The following is a 14,498-nucleotide window of genomic DNA, read 5'->3' on the forward strand; positions in this document are numbered from 1 at the left end:
TATTGGCGCCACAGGCGAATTTCGCAAGTACCAGCGTGATGATTAAACAGGAGAAAACGCCACAGATCTCTGAGGCTGACAGAGGTGCATGAACGTTACGTGTTTGATCGATATTTAGGTATACAAGTTTTGTTTTGAAACCACCAGTGCACTTTTATCACACGAGGAAGACGGAAAAAAGGCAACCTGAATGATGGAAGTCAAAGAAAAGCTGCAATCGGCGGCGCAAATGACAGACGGCCAGCTGAGTTTCGGCCTGTTTTGGAGTGCTTCGCGGCTATGCGTTCGGCGTGCCCACATGGTTTACGTATGTGTCTCGATTTACAAGGGCGGAGCAGCAGAGGACATCCAAGTGCCTCTCTAAGTGCTCCCCGGATATTGTTCGTGCAACGGCACGCTACTGCGGCAAGGAAATAGAGCTGTGTATAGCAATTAATGTTCAACGCGCCTCCACGCTACAAACTCACTACTCGGCGTGTTCCCTTCGTCAACGTACCGAGACGCTGGGCTGCATAACCAGCCCTACGATGACTTTTATTACAGAATTTAAATATGTCCGCACGTACCAGTCGCTACACATCAGCAGTGACGGTCGCTCGGCGGTAACAGCGACGCTGCCAACTCCTCGGCGCTAGGACTTTCTTGGCAGACCCGCCGCCTCAGCCCTCAATAGCATCGCATGCTGTGTGGGGTTTAGGTCATTGAATGCAGGCCCCACCTCTTTGCGACAACTTCGTTGTCGGATTCGGGAACGGGATGCATCGTAACGTTGGTGTATACGTAAACGAAGCGACGACGGCTGAGAGAAGCCTTCAACGTCAGGCCGGCAGTAGTTTTCATTTCGGCTACTACTAGGCGGAAGCGCAGCGTTCGCAGCCATCTATCACGGAGTCCTCGCTTCGCTTTCCGCCATTTTACGTCACTCTTCTGCTATTTCGTCATCAGAGAGTTTCGATTTTGAATCATAGCGGCGGGAAAAAGTTTTTCAACTTCGAACCAAAATATCTTAGCAATAAATGCTCTTTTCGCTGCCGTACAAGCGACAACAAAACCACGAAATACCAAACTATCTGATTTTAATAACAAAAAAAATTGATAGCGTTGTCCACAGGGTCCCTGCAGAAAAATACTAGAGGCTCGTGAGTAATATGACGGCCCATAACAATTACACCTGAAAGTGAGGTAAATGGACCCTGAATATATTTAATTTTTTTCAGTTCAATAAGATAAGTATGGTGTGAACACCGTTATCTATAAAGTTATGTAATATACTAACAAGCAAACATAAAGCCACCATTCTAGCGATAGACATCATCAACATCATCCAGATCACTGTGAAGTCCCTGAATAGGGCCCTATTTAGACTTTAGTCCATTGCATGACAAACATCACTCGCCCCAAGCATCCCCGTCTTACCCTAACCTTTATCGGAAATCCTCCTCATTCCATCTGTGCTCTTGAAATCCACCCCAAAAGACACGCTACAAGGCCTGCCGTTTTCCTTCTCATTTTCGCTATTAATCGACGCTACTCACTATTTTGTCTATGGGTGTTACCCGCAGAGGTTTCCTTTCTGCTGCCCGCTGTTCTCAGTCTAATTTCAAGCCTTTTCAATACCCCATTAGAGTTATAAGAGAGTATATTTGCTAATTAGTACCCAGTCAACGATTCATATGGACGCTAATGAGTATTTACTCTTTTCAGTACAAATGTACTTCAGAATGTGGATTTTCCTAAATACATTGGACAAATACCGCTCCTATTTCGAGTTGTTGACCAATTCGGTCTCGCCCTGCCATCTGCTAGCTGCACTAGTTAGCATTGTTGGTAGAGCGACTGCTCCTGACAAGCGATGGTCTCATTATTCGATTCCAGGAGAGGGACGAATTTTTCTTCAACTCCAAAACTTCTGATACAGCTTTCTTTTGTAGATCTGTGATTGTTCTTGAATCGGTGGTAATGACTACTTACCCCTTTGTTACAAATTTACTCCACCTTGGGAGATTCCGCTTAACACAGTGGACTGTATCACAGTTAGCGTTATCGTTTCCAGGAGCCGACTGCGCGTGCGCTGCGTCGCGCCATAAAAATACGGCGGTGCATCGGCGTAGCAACGTCCTAGCGTACCGTGAGGCGTAGCGTGGTGCAAGAAGGTTCGAGGAGCGCGCCGTAAGGGGTCAATTGAAGCGGCTTGGTGGAAACAGCGCAAATTGCGCGAGCAGATGGTCTAGGAGGTATTTCTGCAACGTCGCGGGCGCCATTTTGTGGTACAGCGCGCACCTTCAGCCGTGCAAGCCGGAGCAGGTGGCGGGCCTGCAGCCGTTCGCCTTGCTACCTGTACCTCAAAATGGCGGCCGCTGTGAAGTCGGTGCACGCTTCCTATACGGAGAAAAGAACCGAACGAATGCGGTCAACCTGACATCTTCTCTTCTCTGGCCCCTCTGCTGGCGAAATTCTCGTTGTTGACGAGCGCGTGCTTTATTATACCATTAAATCACCCCTGGATCATTACCTTCTTAACAAGCCTTCCTCAAATTCCTGTAAGTGGTGCGCTGCACGGCAAATGAGCAATAATTTGTTAAAAACTGGTTTCATGTGACTCTACAGGCGCATGCCAGTGATTGTTTGTTCACACGTTCATTCAAAGACAATCACCCAAAGAGAGTTCTGGAATGCAGATACATGAGCCTTACATTCACGCAGGATATGCAGAGTTCTGAGCCCAACGATCAGGCTTCTTACAGAGCTCTCTGAAAGCTCGGATACTTGAGCGGCACATTGCGTGTTGCTCGATTAGATACCGAGTTACACAAAAATCCCTTATCCACCAAATCCTTCATTACGGCTTCCCATAAGCTTTGGGTTGCGAACAAATTGGAATAGGTTCATATAAATGTTGTAATTTTTATGTCTCACCAATACGGCAAAGATTCTTCGCCTTTTTCTCACCTGTATAATCTGACGTTCACTCATATTTCCTCAAGTCGTCGTATTGAAGAATTATAGATCTTGCATACATTAATTATCAGCCATTTGAGTAACTTTAAAAATATTTAAAATTGCCGACGCTATCTTGATTAAAAATTTATAACGAACTAAACATTTCACTTTACAGTCCAAACATTCGCTTGTTCAAATAGTTTTTTTCTGTGCATTATATACATTTGGAGCTCCGCATTATATACATTTGGAGCTCCTTCCCTGGCCCTATTCGTGCTCAGCCTTTGAAATAATTTATATATCCTGTGATTTGTAGCTGACATGTTTTTACCATAGATTTTCTAGCGATTTATAGTATATAAAATGCTGCTTATTGTTACGACTTGTTTGACACAGTTTTATTTCCAACCGTAACCTTAATTACGAGGGGCTCTAATGTCTGAAAATCAAGAAATAATACAAGACAAAAATGAATAAATATCTCCGATTCTGTATACCCCCCCCCCTCCCACCAACACCTGTAGCAGAAATGTGGCTGCACAATGACGTATTTAACAGCGAAATTTTCTTATTTCCTTTAACTTTCCTAAGAAAATTAGAAAATCCGGTAAGAAATTGAAACGTTGAAACAAGACCCTCATCCCCCCATCGATGACCAGGGGAGTGTATGGTGCAAGTTTTTTCAATAGAATACTAGACAAATATGCAGAATAATGTTCAGGACCCTTGATAGCTCTGTCGAACTTTTCCAGAATCCTAGTGATTATATTGGAAGTATTGCAATAATCGAAGCAATGGGCTCCTGTGGGATTTTAACCGTCCAGGTACATGCCGATTGTGAATCACGAATACCAAGAGCAGTAGGAAAATTGTATGCCGATTCTAGTATGTTAGAAATACTGGCAAAGCATGGCCTAATCCAGGTAGTTTAAACATTCTACTCGCTAACAGGGGTAAGTGGCATAATACAGGATTTACTTTTTAAGACACAGATTTTTCATTGCAGCGTAAATATAGAGACAGCATTTCAGATCACAAAGATATAACAAATCCCCAATTGTATAAGGACAAAACACGCAATAAATCTACAGCTGTTTATAACCTCAACCGGGTTGATGACGCTTCAGTACTTGACAAACTAGAGCCATGCTCTCCACAGGATCATATATTTTAGTGTGGTCGATATCTTACAGAAGTATTTTAAAAATGTGGTTGGCGACTGTATAATTGATGTGTACCTAAAAGAGGGGAGTAGAGAAGCCCAACCTATGTATAGCGCATAAGGCAATTCCTACGAAGCAGAAACCGGTGCGCTCACGGCTAGAATTTCCGAGAAACTCTGTGCATATTGCTCCCATTAATAAGCAAGGAGAAGCAGGTTTAGAGGAAGAGAAAACATACTTTTCTTATAGTTTTCCATAGCATTGCAAGCATACCTGCAAAATTTTATGCAAGTTCTGAAGGCGCCTACCCGGCTCTAAATCGGAATTAAAAGGGTGTTAGGGTAAATATAAATATATGTGCAGTGATCCTGCGTCAATCGCTCATGCGTTTAGTAACTTTTTCCGTTACATTTTTATTCTAAGTAAAATAATACTGCAGTGGTAACAATGTACAACACTTCCAGTGATAGCAATAACGACAAAATAATTATCTGAAAGTAACGGATGTTGTCTTTGTTCTTGAAGACACTGGTTCAGAGAAGTTTTTGGGTACCGATCTCAAACCGAATGAGGTTTTGAGGCGTTATTGCTAACTGGTGTCGCAACAATTATTTTGCTTGGATGCTTGGATGCTCTGTTCCATGTGGTTGGTAGCTTGCTACTGTTACGTCTATCTATAAATCAGGTGATAGGATGAATACAAAAAAAATTATTGGTCTATATCTTTTATACCGCGGTTCGCAAAATACTAGAACAGATAAAACCCAGAATTATTAGTGAAACTGATCGCAAAGAAAAGACTTTTTTATCAAAACTATCACAATTTTTGCCGTAATTTGTCAATGATCCTGCAGGCATTTGAACCTCTTCAAAATTTTCAGAGCAGTCGTCAGCTCAAGAAAACAAATAGATTTGATGACATTAGACTTGTCGAAAGCATTTGATAAAGTGAGCCACGACGAACTTGTTGAAACAATGTACGGAGAATAATCCAGTGTGCTGAGCGGAAACACTCGAAGTGTAGAATATGCAGTCGGGGAGTAATTACTCATTAGCATCCAAGTGAGCACTGCCATTGTGCTCCAAAGAAAACATATACAGCTTGCTCAAGAACTACGCAGTTTAAGAAAAATTTTTCCTTGGATCAGGACGCATCCCGCCCCCCGCCCCAACGCTTCCCGGGTTAGGATCAGGAAGTTTCTGAGAAAGCTGTGTGGCTTCTCTTTGTAGCCATACGGTTGTGCTCAGGTGGTAGCTAATGAGTAATTAGTCCCTAATTGAATGCATGAATATGCTAGTGATTTACTCCTTATTAACTGAGTTCGCCCTTATCTATGTAAAAGAAAACAATTTGTTGAAGTTGCCCGCGACGGTTCATAGGCGTAGAATGTATGGCATGGCGTTGGTGAATCTTGTTTTGTGTCTTGTACGGATTTTAATTCATAAGAACCCATCTTTATTAACATTTATTTTCACATGGGATACAGAGCATTATAGAGTGCGACTGTTTAGAGATGATTTTCTCTTGCTTTGTCATGTAAGAAATGCTAGTGATCCAGTGTTAAATCGGTCTGAAATGCATACAACTGGTGCCCAAAATTGGACATTCCTCAGTTCCGTTCCTCTTTAATGTCTATGTAAACCACATTGCAGACAAAGCCTATAACGCAAGTTGTATTCAGTACGCTGATGACACAAGTCTTTACCTTAGCGGCTTTTCTGCCGACGAACTAATCAATAGGGGAAATATAATCCTTTATGCTCTTCACAAACGGTCCAGAGTTAGTAGATGAATAGTTAACTCCAGCGAGACTAAGGCTGTCTTTTTTCGCCCCTTAGCCTAGACATAACTCTGAGCAATTACCTAAATCTATAAAATAACGTTATTCAAATTTTTGACCGGTTTAAATCTCTAGGCGTCGTTTCCGACTCTCGAATGGGATGGTCTGATCATGTAATGCATATTGAAAGCAACGCTTACAAAACCGTTGGCTTCATCTCTAGATGTCGAAATGAGAATTCCCCGAAGCATATGCTTTCAATTTACCACATAATATTCCATTAATACATAAATTACTGTTGCATTGTTTAAGGCACAGTATTTAAGGAAGCCTAAATATCATAATCGCTCTCCAAAGGAAGGCAATTAGACTTACCGCTGGTACGTGTTCCACTGGTCATAAGGCAAGTTTATTTCAATAAAATAGGATTCGTCGCGTGCATGCAGCGTTTGAGTACCGCTTACTGCATTGCCTTAAGGCGCGCTCACACTAGCGCGAAACTTCCCGCAGTGGCACAGCGTCAACGTCGACGCTGCGTCGCTGCTCCTCGGAATGACGCTCACACTGCGCGCGTTTTCTCGCTGCGGTTGTCTTGGAATGTAGAGAGAGGAGGCGCTGAGGGAGAACGGGCAGAAAGAGAAGGGATAGTCAAGTGACACCAGAGAAGATCAGAGATCCGTGTCATTATAATCACAATGCGTCTTGTCATAGAGAAAAGGGTAGGGCCGAATACATTCCAGGAACCGCTCAAAATCCCCAAGTCGCGTGTTCATGCTGGCAAAGCAACCGCCGAGTGCCCGGTAGGACGCGCGCAGCCTCCGCCTCCGCCGACGGGGTCACTGAACTGGGACTGACGTCACGGAATCCTCAAGTCGCATGTTCATGCTGGCAAAGCAACCGGCGAGTGTCCGACAGGACGCGCGCAGCCTCCGCCTCCGCCGACGGGGTCACTGAACTGGGACCGACGTCACGGAATCCTCAAGTCGCATGTTCATGCTGGCAAAGCAACCGGCGAGTGCCCGGCAGGACGCCCGCAGCCTACTCCTCCGCTGACGGGGTCACTGAACTGGGACCGACGTCACGGAATCCTCAAGTCGCATGTTCATGCTGGCAAAGCAACCGGCGAGTGCCCGGCAGGACGGGCGCAACCTCCGACGGGGTCACTGAACCGGGACCGACGTCACGGAATCCTCAAGTCGCATGTTAATGCTGGCAAAGCAACCGGCGAGTGCCCGGCAGGACGCACGCAGCCTCCGCCTCCGCCGACGGGGTCACTGAACTGGAACCGACGTCACGGAATCCTCAAGTCGCATGTTTATGCTGGCAAAGCAACCGGCGAGTGCCCGGCAGGACGCGCGCAGCCTCCGCCTCCGCCGACGGGGTCACTGAACTGGGACCGACGTCACGGAATCCTCAAGTCGCATGTTCATGCTGGCAAAGCAACCGGCGAGTGCCCGGCAGGATGCGCGCAGCCTCCGCCTCCGCCGACGGGGTCACTGAACTGGGACCGACGTCACGGAATCCTCAAGTCGCATGTTCATGCTGGCAAAGCAACCGGCGAGTGCCCGGCAGGACGCGCGCAGCCTCCGCCGACGGGGTCACTGAACTGGGACCGACGTCACGGAATCCTCAAGTCGCATGTTCATGCTGGCAAAGCAACCGGCGAGTGCCCGGCAGGACGCGCGCAGCCTCCGCCTCCGCCGACGGGGTCACTGAACTGGGACCGAGGTCACGGAGTCCTCAAGTCGCATGTTCATGCTGGCAAAGCAACCGCCGACTGCCCGGCAGGACGCGCGCAGCCTCCGCCTCCGCCGACGGGGTCACTGAACTGGGACCGACGTCACGGTTCGCGGTCGGCGCCCATTGGCTGTTCTCGCCAGCGGCACGGGAAAAAGCTACCGGACCCATCGCTCTGCGGGACGGCACAGCCTATGCAGGCTGTCTGCGGGAGAAAAACGGGCTTGTGCGGGCAGCGGCGCGCGGAAAACGTTCTGCGTTGCGCGTTTTCCCGCCAGTGTGAGCGCGCCTTTATAGGTTCTCGGAGCAATGCACACTCGACTTTCTGAAGACTCTTGCTGTACTCATGTCTGAAGGAAAACGTTTCTTCACCTGAACCATAGATGGATCGTTCCTCCAACGAGGACATAATACGGCAACCAGAGCCCGCGGTTAACTTTACCATGCACGCCAAATAATCATTGTACAAACAATTGAATAATTTTTACAGAACCAATGAACGACTTAAAACTATTTCTTTAACGCAGCTCGGCCTTTATTTTCCTTGCATACGTATGCATTGCCTTGAGCAATAAAGTGCTCAAGCTCGCATATTGTTCGATGGTCTTTAGTGGCTTACTATTTTCCACGTTTTTGATTTGCTTGTTTCATGAGCGTAAATTTCCCTGCTCTGTACTATGTCACATCGTGCTTTATGTATATGTTTGCCTGTGAGTGTGGACATGCTCTGTTGGCCTCCATTTTATTTCATTTCTTTTAACTTGCCCCACTGGGCACCTCTCTAGCTGCCCTCGTCGCTTTTCGTCCGTGGCTCATTGGATGTATTTTACTGGAAAGAATAAGCACCGAAATGAATTCAGTTCAACCCTAGCTAATCCATTGCAATGAGTGCAACAAACAAGTTACGCCTTCAGATAATTCGGATAGCGTTAAGAACACTGAAATCTAAAAGTGCAACAGAATGAAATGGTTACGCGGGACAAGTACACATTAATTTGGCCTGAACTCTCGTATGTGTGGATCAGTGCAATAAAAGCTTGGCCTTTTGGAACTAAAGCTTAAACGCGCTGCTCCAAATACCACACTTCAGGCGTGTTAAGTACATTCAGATCGGCATTAAAGTATGGCAGTGTAATGTGGGACCCATTATTTGTTGCGTCTTGCTTCCACTGGCATCTATTTACGCGCTCTGCTCCGCACCGTCTGCGGCTGCTACTGGTTCGCATGTGACTTGCTTATCAGTCAAAGATGCCTTTGCTACGGCTTCTCTTCGTCCGTGATGTCCTTATGTGACGCTGCACCGTAGCTCGTTTTCCACGGCTTCGCTATAATGTTTGGGCGCAGAGAGAAATTGTTGCCTAAGAGGAGTGTTTGCTATGTTTTCAATGTTATTTTTTATAACCGCTTTAGATGTGCGCTGTGGAGGTTTGAGCAAGCGGGATCAGGTTTTGCATGCAAAGAACCGATTAAGTCGGGTGGCCTCCTGCCTCCTGCAGTCTTTCGTACGACGAATAGAGCGTTGTTTGTAGTTAGGGCTCATGTCGACGGTTCTTTCCACTATGACCGCTGACAGTGAAAACGCACCCCCTAGTGGGTGCGGACAGTGAAAACGCACGCCAGTGCATTGCCAAGTGACCTTTATGGGGGAAGTCTAAAGCGCTCTCTTGTGCGCGCAGGACGCAGCGCCCGGACGCCATGCCGGCCGGCGGCGTAACCGTCGCTTCCGTAGCCGGGGACGGCCGGGGAACCATCTGTTGCTTCCTGGTCGTGGGCGCCGCCAGTGTCTCCGGCGGAATCCTGCTCGTCTTCTACGTGGACACAATCAAGGGCCTCTGCCTGACCGTCTTCGGCGTCGTGGCTTTGCTGACGCCCTGCTTCGCCATCTGCTTTGCCTTCTCCAAGTCTGCAGACATCGCGGCGTTCACGAAGCGCATCGGCGGGCGACGGAAGAGCCTCGCCAATGGCCGCCTGCCCCACTTCTCGGGCGCGGCTACCGCCATGGAGCCCCGCGGTAGGAGTGTTTCGGTTGCGTGCATCTACCGCGACGGTCTCCCGTCTGACCAGGCGACATCGAGCTTCATCAAGAAGTAGCCCAGGTCTCAGATAGGTCTACGCCCACCTGCTCTTTACCTCTTGGCTGCGTTTAGCATCCAGTTTTAAGGGGCCTTCTATTCACTGTTCACTGTCGAGACACCCTCATCGACTTTGCCAATGGTTCCAAGTACCCAAAGTTGCTGGGACGCCAACCGCCGGCAGATGAGTAGCGGGTGGTTACCTCTGCTTGGTAGTTGGTTTCACTCGTTCTTCTGGAGCAGCCAACCAAAGTACAATAAGTGCTTGTCATGTGCAAGAGTGCTCATGATGGCAGGCAGTTGTACCTTCAAGCGGTTGTTTGCTGCCGTTGGCTACGATTTAAGCCCACGTTCTTCACTATGCAGTGAAAACGCCTCAAGCCAATGGCAATACCTGTACAAACATCTCGCCTGCTTCGCCGTCCATGTGCGACGTGACAGCTCTCGTGATCCCTGCTCTCCTGGAGTCATTGCCTTGTTCAATTCACTTGACACCGAACTGTACAGGAGGCCTACTGATGCACATCCGAAGGTCTGTTATGAACGTATAATTACTGCGCGCATTAACCGCAGCGATATCTTATCGCCAGCAAGCATTGCAACTTTTCATTCAGGATGAGCTACGAAAACATCCAGTGTAACTGCACTGACGCACTGGAAGGCCGCCACTTCTGTGGAAACCTTTATTTGCATCATTGGTGAGATGTCTGGCTGCCTCGAGATAGAAAACAGACCATACACGAATGGGTCGCACTCAGGTTGGCATTCGGCTGGACAACATCGCTGGTGTGTGCTCGAGGACAACATGATATTCGGAAGAACCGCCACTTCTGTGTGCCACAAAGTAGTTTATTTTCAAGCAAACCTACACCAGCCTTCGTTGAGCTCATCATGTGTCTGCCGGCGAAGCTATGTGCGTGCTGTAGAAAAATACGGCGACGATGTGAAGTGGGGATCAGTGCCTATAACGGGTTTGGGGAGAACTTAATGCGCTCCGCAGGAAGACCGAAAAAATACGATGCACAATCATGACACGCTGATCGTCCTCTTTTTCGAGCGTGGTTCTGGACCTGATATTGGCGATACTGACATTTCAAACGAGTCATGTTGTGAAGTTCAAAGAAGTGCCCTTATGTGCCGAGAACATTCAACTGCAGTACATCACTGCGTTGCAGGTCATGCATGCAAATGAATGATTGGGAGAGGAAAGGATTGAGGGCGTAGCCTTGAAATGACTCTATCAAGTTAGCGAGATAATAGCTTAGATTTCAGTGCACCCGGATTGCTTGTCTTTATAGAAGTGTCGAACTCATGTACCAGTGCGAGCGAAATCAGAATGCGCTGCGACTAACATTTCATAGATGGCCGCATCGTTTATCGCTAACTTTTTGCAGTTTGACAACCACTGCGACTCATGAAGTGCACAGGATATGATAACGATTTCGCGCTGCATAAACCACCATTTCCCGTTTTCTTGTACCTATTTTTCTATACAGATAAAGCATGATTATAGGCATTCCGAACATTTAATGCTCCCTTTTGATATTCGGCCAGTCTTGCGCCTAAGGAGTCATAAACGTTTTTACGGAACTGAAGCCCACTTTGAACATGAAAATCGTAATACTTGTTTAATTGGAGCAAGAATAACACGAAACAGCGGTTGGCTGTGAAAAATAACCTGACAGTTTAATGTTTTAATTACCATGCACCCAGATTGCGGTTTGGAGCCTTTAAACAGTGCATGGAAAGCCATGTAATTAAGGTGAAAACGAGATCGAGCAGGGCACAAAATCGATCGTCGCTTCGGGTGGGGATACTCCAAGGGAAGGCGGACGTATCAAGTGGGGACAGAAAAGAACGTGGGTGGACAAAATTAAAAAGACTGCGCGGACAGGGTGGCCGGACCTGACGCGGAACAGTGTTATATGAAGATCTGTTGGAGAGGCCTTAGTCCTGCAGTAAATGTAGTTGTGTTGATGATGATGATAAATTAGGCATAAAATTACTTGAATTTGTCTTTGTCCAAAACAGGCCGCTCTTAACGCGTACCAAACATTTGGCGGTCTCTCTGCGCAGAGTAACAGAGAAATAGTTTCGGCGCCGCCGCAGCGGCACCCTATTAAGATTAAAAAATCCGTCACCAGCGTCTTTTGGAACACTACAGCGTTATGCTCTTTCATCTGCAGGGAAAGTGTTTTAATAAATTCATAACTAGACATACCGTTTTTGGTAACCAGACAACGAGGTTTGCTTCTCAGCCGGATGATAGAGCCTTTGTGGCGCCCCTGGAGACCGAACGGTCTCGAATGGTGAGGTCAAGGATGCTGCTTACCTTACGCTCTAAACTTGAAAGGAGTAAAAATGGGGTAACCTCTCCACTGGCGCACTTCCTTTTAAGGACAGGATGTGCTGCCCTAGCCCCGGGGTCGATTTGCATCACTAAAAAATGAGGAATACTTTCGATTGGCAACGGACACAATTTCCGTCTTGGAAACATGCGAAGTTCAGAAGTTACGAAGAAGTTAACCGAGGTTTCAATCTATTTGCTCACGTCAGGACGTCCGGTGCCGCGTTTAAAAGCCGCCTCTCATTGCTAACTGCAATCAGCTTGCCACGCTTTGCAGTGGGGAATATACCTCTGTTGCCAAATTAAGCATTCCGCATATATATATATATATATATATATATATATATATATATATATATATATATATATATATATATATATATATATATATATATATATATATATATATATATATATATATATATATTGACAGAAATATGCTGCGGAACTTGAGCAGCATACCGTGCCCCTAAAATGAAGTGCGCTATAGGAAAGCTTATTACTTTCTTTACTCTCATATAGACGTATTCGTGTTTAGAGTGCACACAGTTTAGAATTTAAGGGGTGCCATAAGTGCTCCACCATGCTAGTAACACACAAACCCTCTTGCCCGGTCACTTTTGGCGAAGATGGTACGTATTCTGTAAAATTATTATCCTCTCGCAGGTCATCGCTAGCGTGATTGCGCTTGTATTTGACGGTCGCGGCAGTACATTCATGCTGACGCCTAGCTGCATTTTCTTGTCGAGTGCGCCCTCCATCAAGCGTTGAGAAAGATTACGTTCAAATGTCCCTCCAGCAAAACTGAGTTCGGCATGCAAATGCGCGACAGAATGCATCGCCGAGCTGTTTAGGAGTGCAACACCTGCTTGCAAGTTTGCCGCGAGGACCGTGCGCTGTCTCAGGCTGGTCGTACGCCTGAAGGAGGAGTAACACGGAGCTCAGCTACGGCACCGTACCGTGCTTTACGCGCCCACCAGCTCCGACAGCGACCAAAGCACTGGAGCGATTTTCTTTGGAAACAACTGCATATCGCTCACTTTTTCCAAAAGGCACTGTGGAACAGTTTATGTTCTGTCCACAGGCATTAAAGTAATACCAGGTCTCCTGGCGATGACTGCACCGTGACTAGTTCAGACATTATACCCAAACTCGGCATGAAACCCTCCTCACTTAAGCTTCCAGTGGAAGAAATGTGTGTTGAAAAGGCATAAGCGTGCTTGCAGGACATAATATCTTGATGCGAAAAATGCCGACATACCCCATTCTCCCAAAGTATAGTTAGGGCTCCATAATATTCACATATTTTCTAACAGCCGATGGGCAGAAAGCAGCCACCGTATTAGCGTGACGGCAAAGGGGTTTTCATACCAATCGCTTCCCCCAGACGTGGCATGACTTGATAGGGCCTCTTAATCCTCGCATCGCCCCGGCTACTAGTCAAGATTCCCGAGAACACGCTGTTCCAGAATGTGGCCGTCTTCCACACTCCGTGGACAATGTACCAGGCCTCCGCCGTTGATGTCTCAGCAGGCCGATGATAAAGCTGCTGCGACCGGGGTCCTCGTGCAACGACGCTGGTCTACGGTGCGTCGTGGAATCGCGATGACGACTAGAAAAGAGTTCTAGGTACAACTTGAACGTCTCCTTTATTTACATCACGTAAAGTGCTTTAAAAAAAATGAAGACAGTCTCCAAGAACTGAAGGAGTCTTATATACTTATATGTAAAAAGGTTTCATTAGGCGTAGACTTAACGTGGTTGTTTGATCGGTGCTGTGCCTGTCTGCCTCTGCGCCTTACCCATTCTTGTGCGCAGTGTTTCTTTTGAGAGCTGCGACCATATAGCTTAGCTAGGCACTCTTGCGCAGTACGCGTAGGCCGTTTCTTGCTCAACGGGCTTGGTAGGGAGAGTGAGAGTCGCTAGTGACTTTGTCGTCCACATCTGAAGCCAGTTGTATCCGCCGCTCTTCTTTGGATCTCAGACCGCATTGTTTGGTGCAAGGTTAGTAGGCAGGAAATTCTCACAAGTGAAATCGATTCCTTGTGCCCCTTGCAATGGCGTCCCTATATACCGTCTTAAGCCGGAAATGCCCGATGCACTTGCTCCCTAATCCCGCTTCCTAAGGTACACGCAAGAGTTTAGTTTGCCAGCTTCGCGTTGTTGAACTCGCAAGTTTGCAGAGTTCCAGCGGGGGGAATACATTTGGTCGAAGAGACAGCATACAAAAGGCAGATACTATGTGTATATATCTTAGGTACTCGCTACTGCGCGACAAACTCGCCTTTGACGTGCTCAATTAACGACAGTAAAATTTGCGTTGCATCTGATTGGTAATTCCACTTAGAGAGATTTGTAATTTTTTCCTTAGTTGCATATAATTATAAACAAAGCAGGTGGAACCAAGAACTTCCATCACGATGAGTATCAGCACTAATGTAAAACTTAGTACATGCGA

The sequence above is a fragment of the Amblyomma americanum genome, chromosome 1, assembly GCF_052857255.1.
Source record: "Amblyomma americanum isolate KBUSLIRL-KWMA chromosome 1, ASM5285725v1, whole genome shotgun sequence".
In the NCBI taxonomy this organism is placed as follows: Eukaryota; Metazoa; Arthropoda; class Arachnida; order Ixodida; family Ixodidae; genus Amblyomma; species Amblyomma americanum.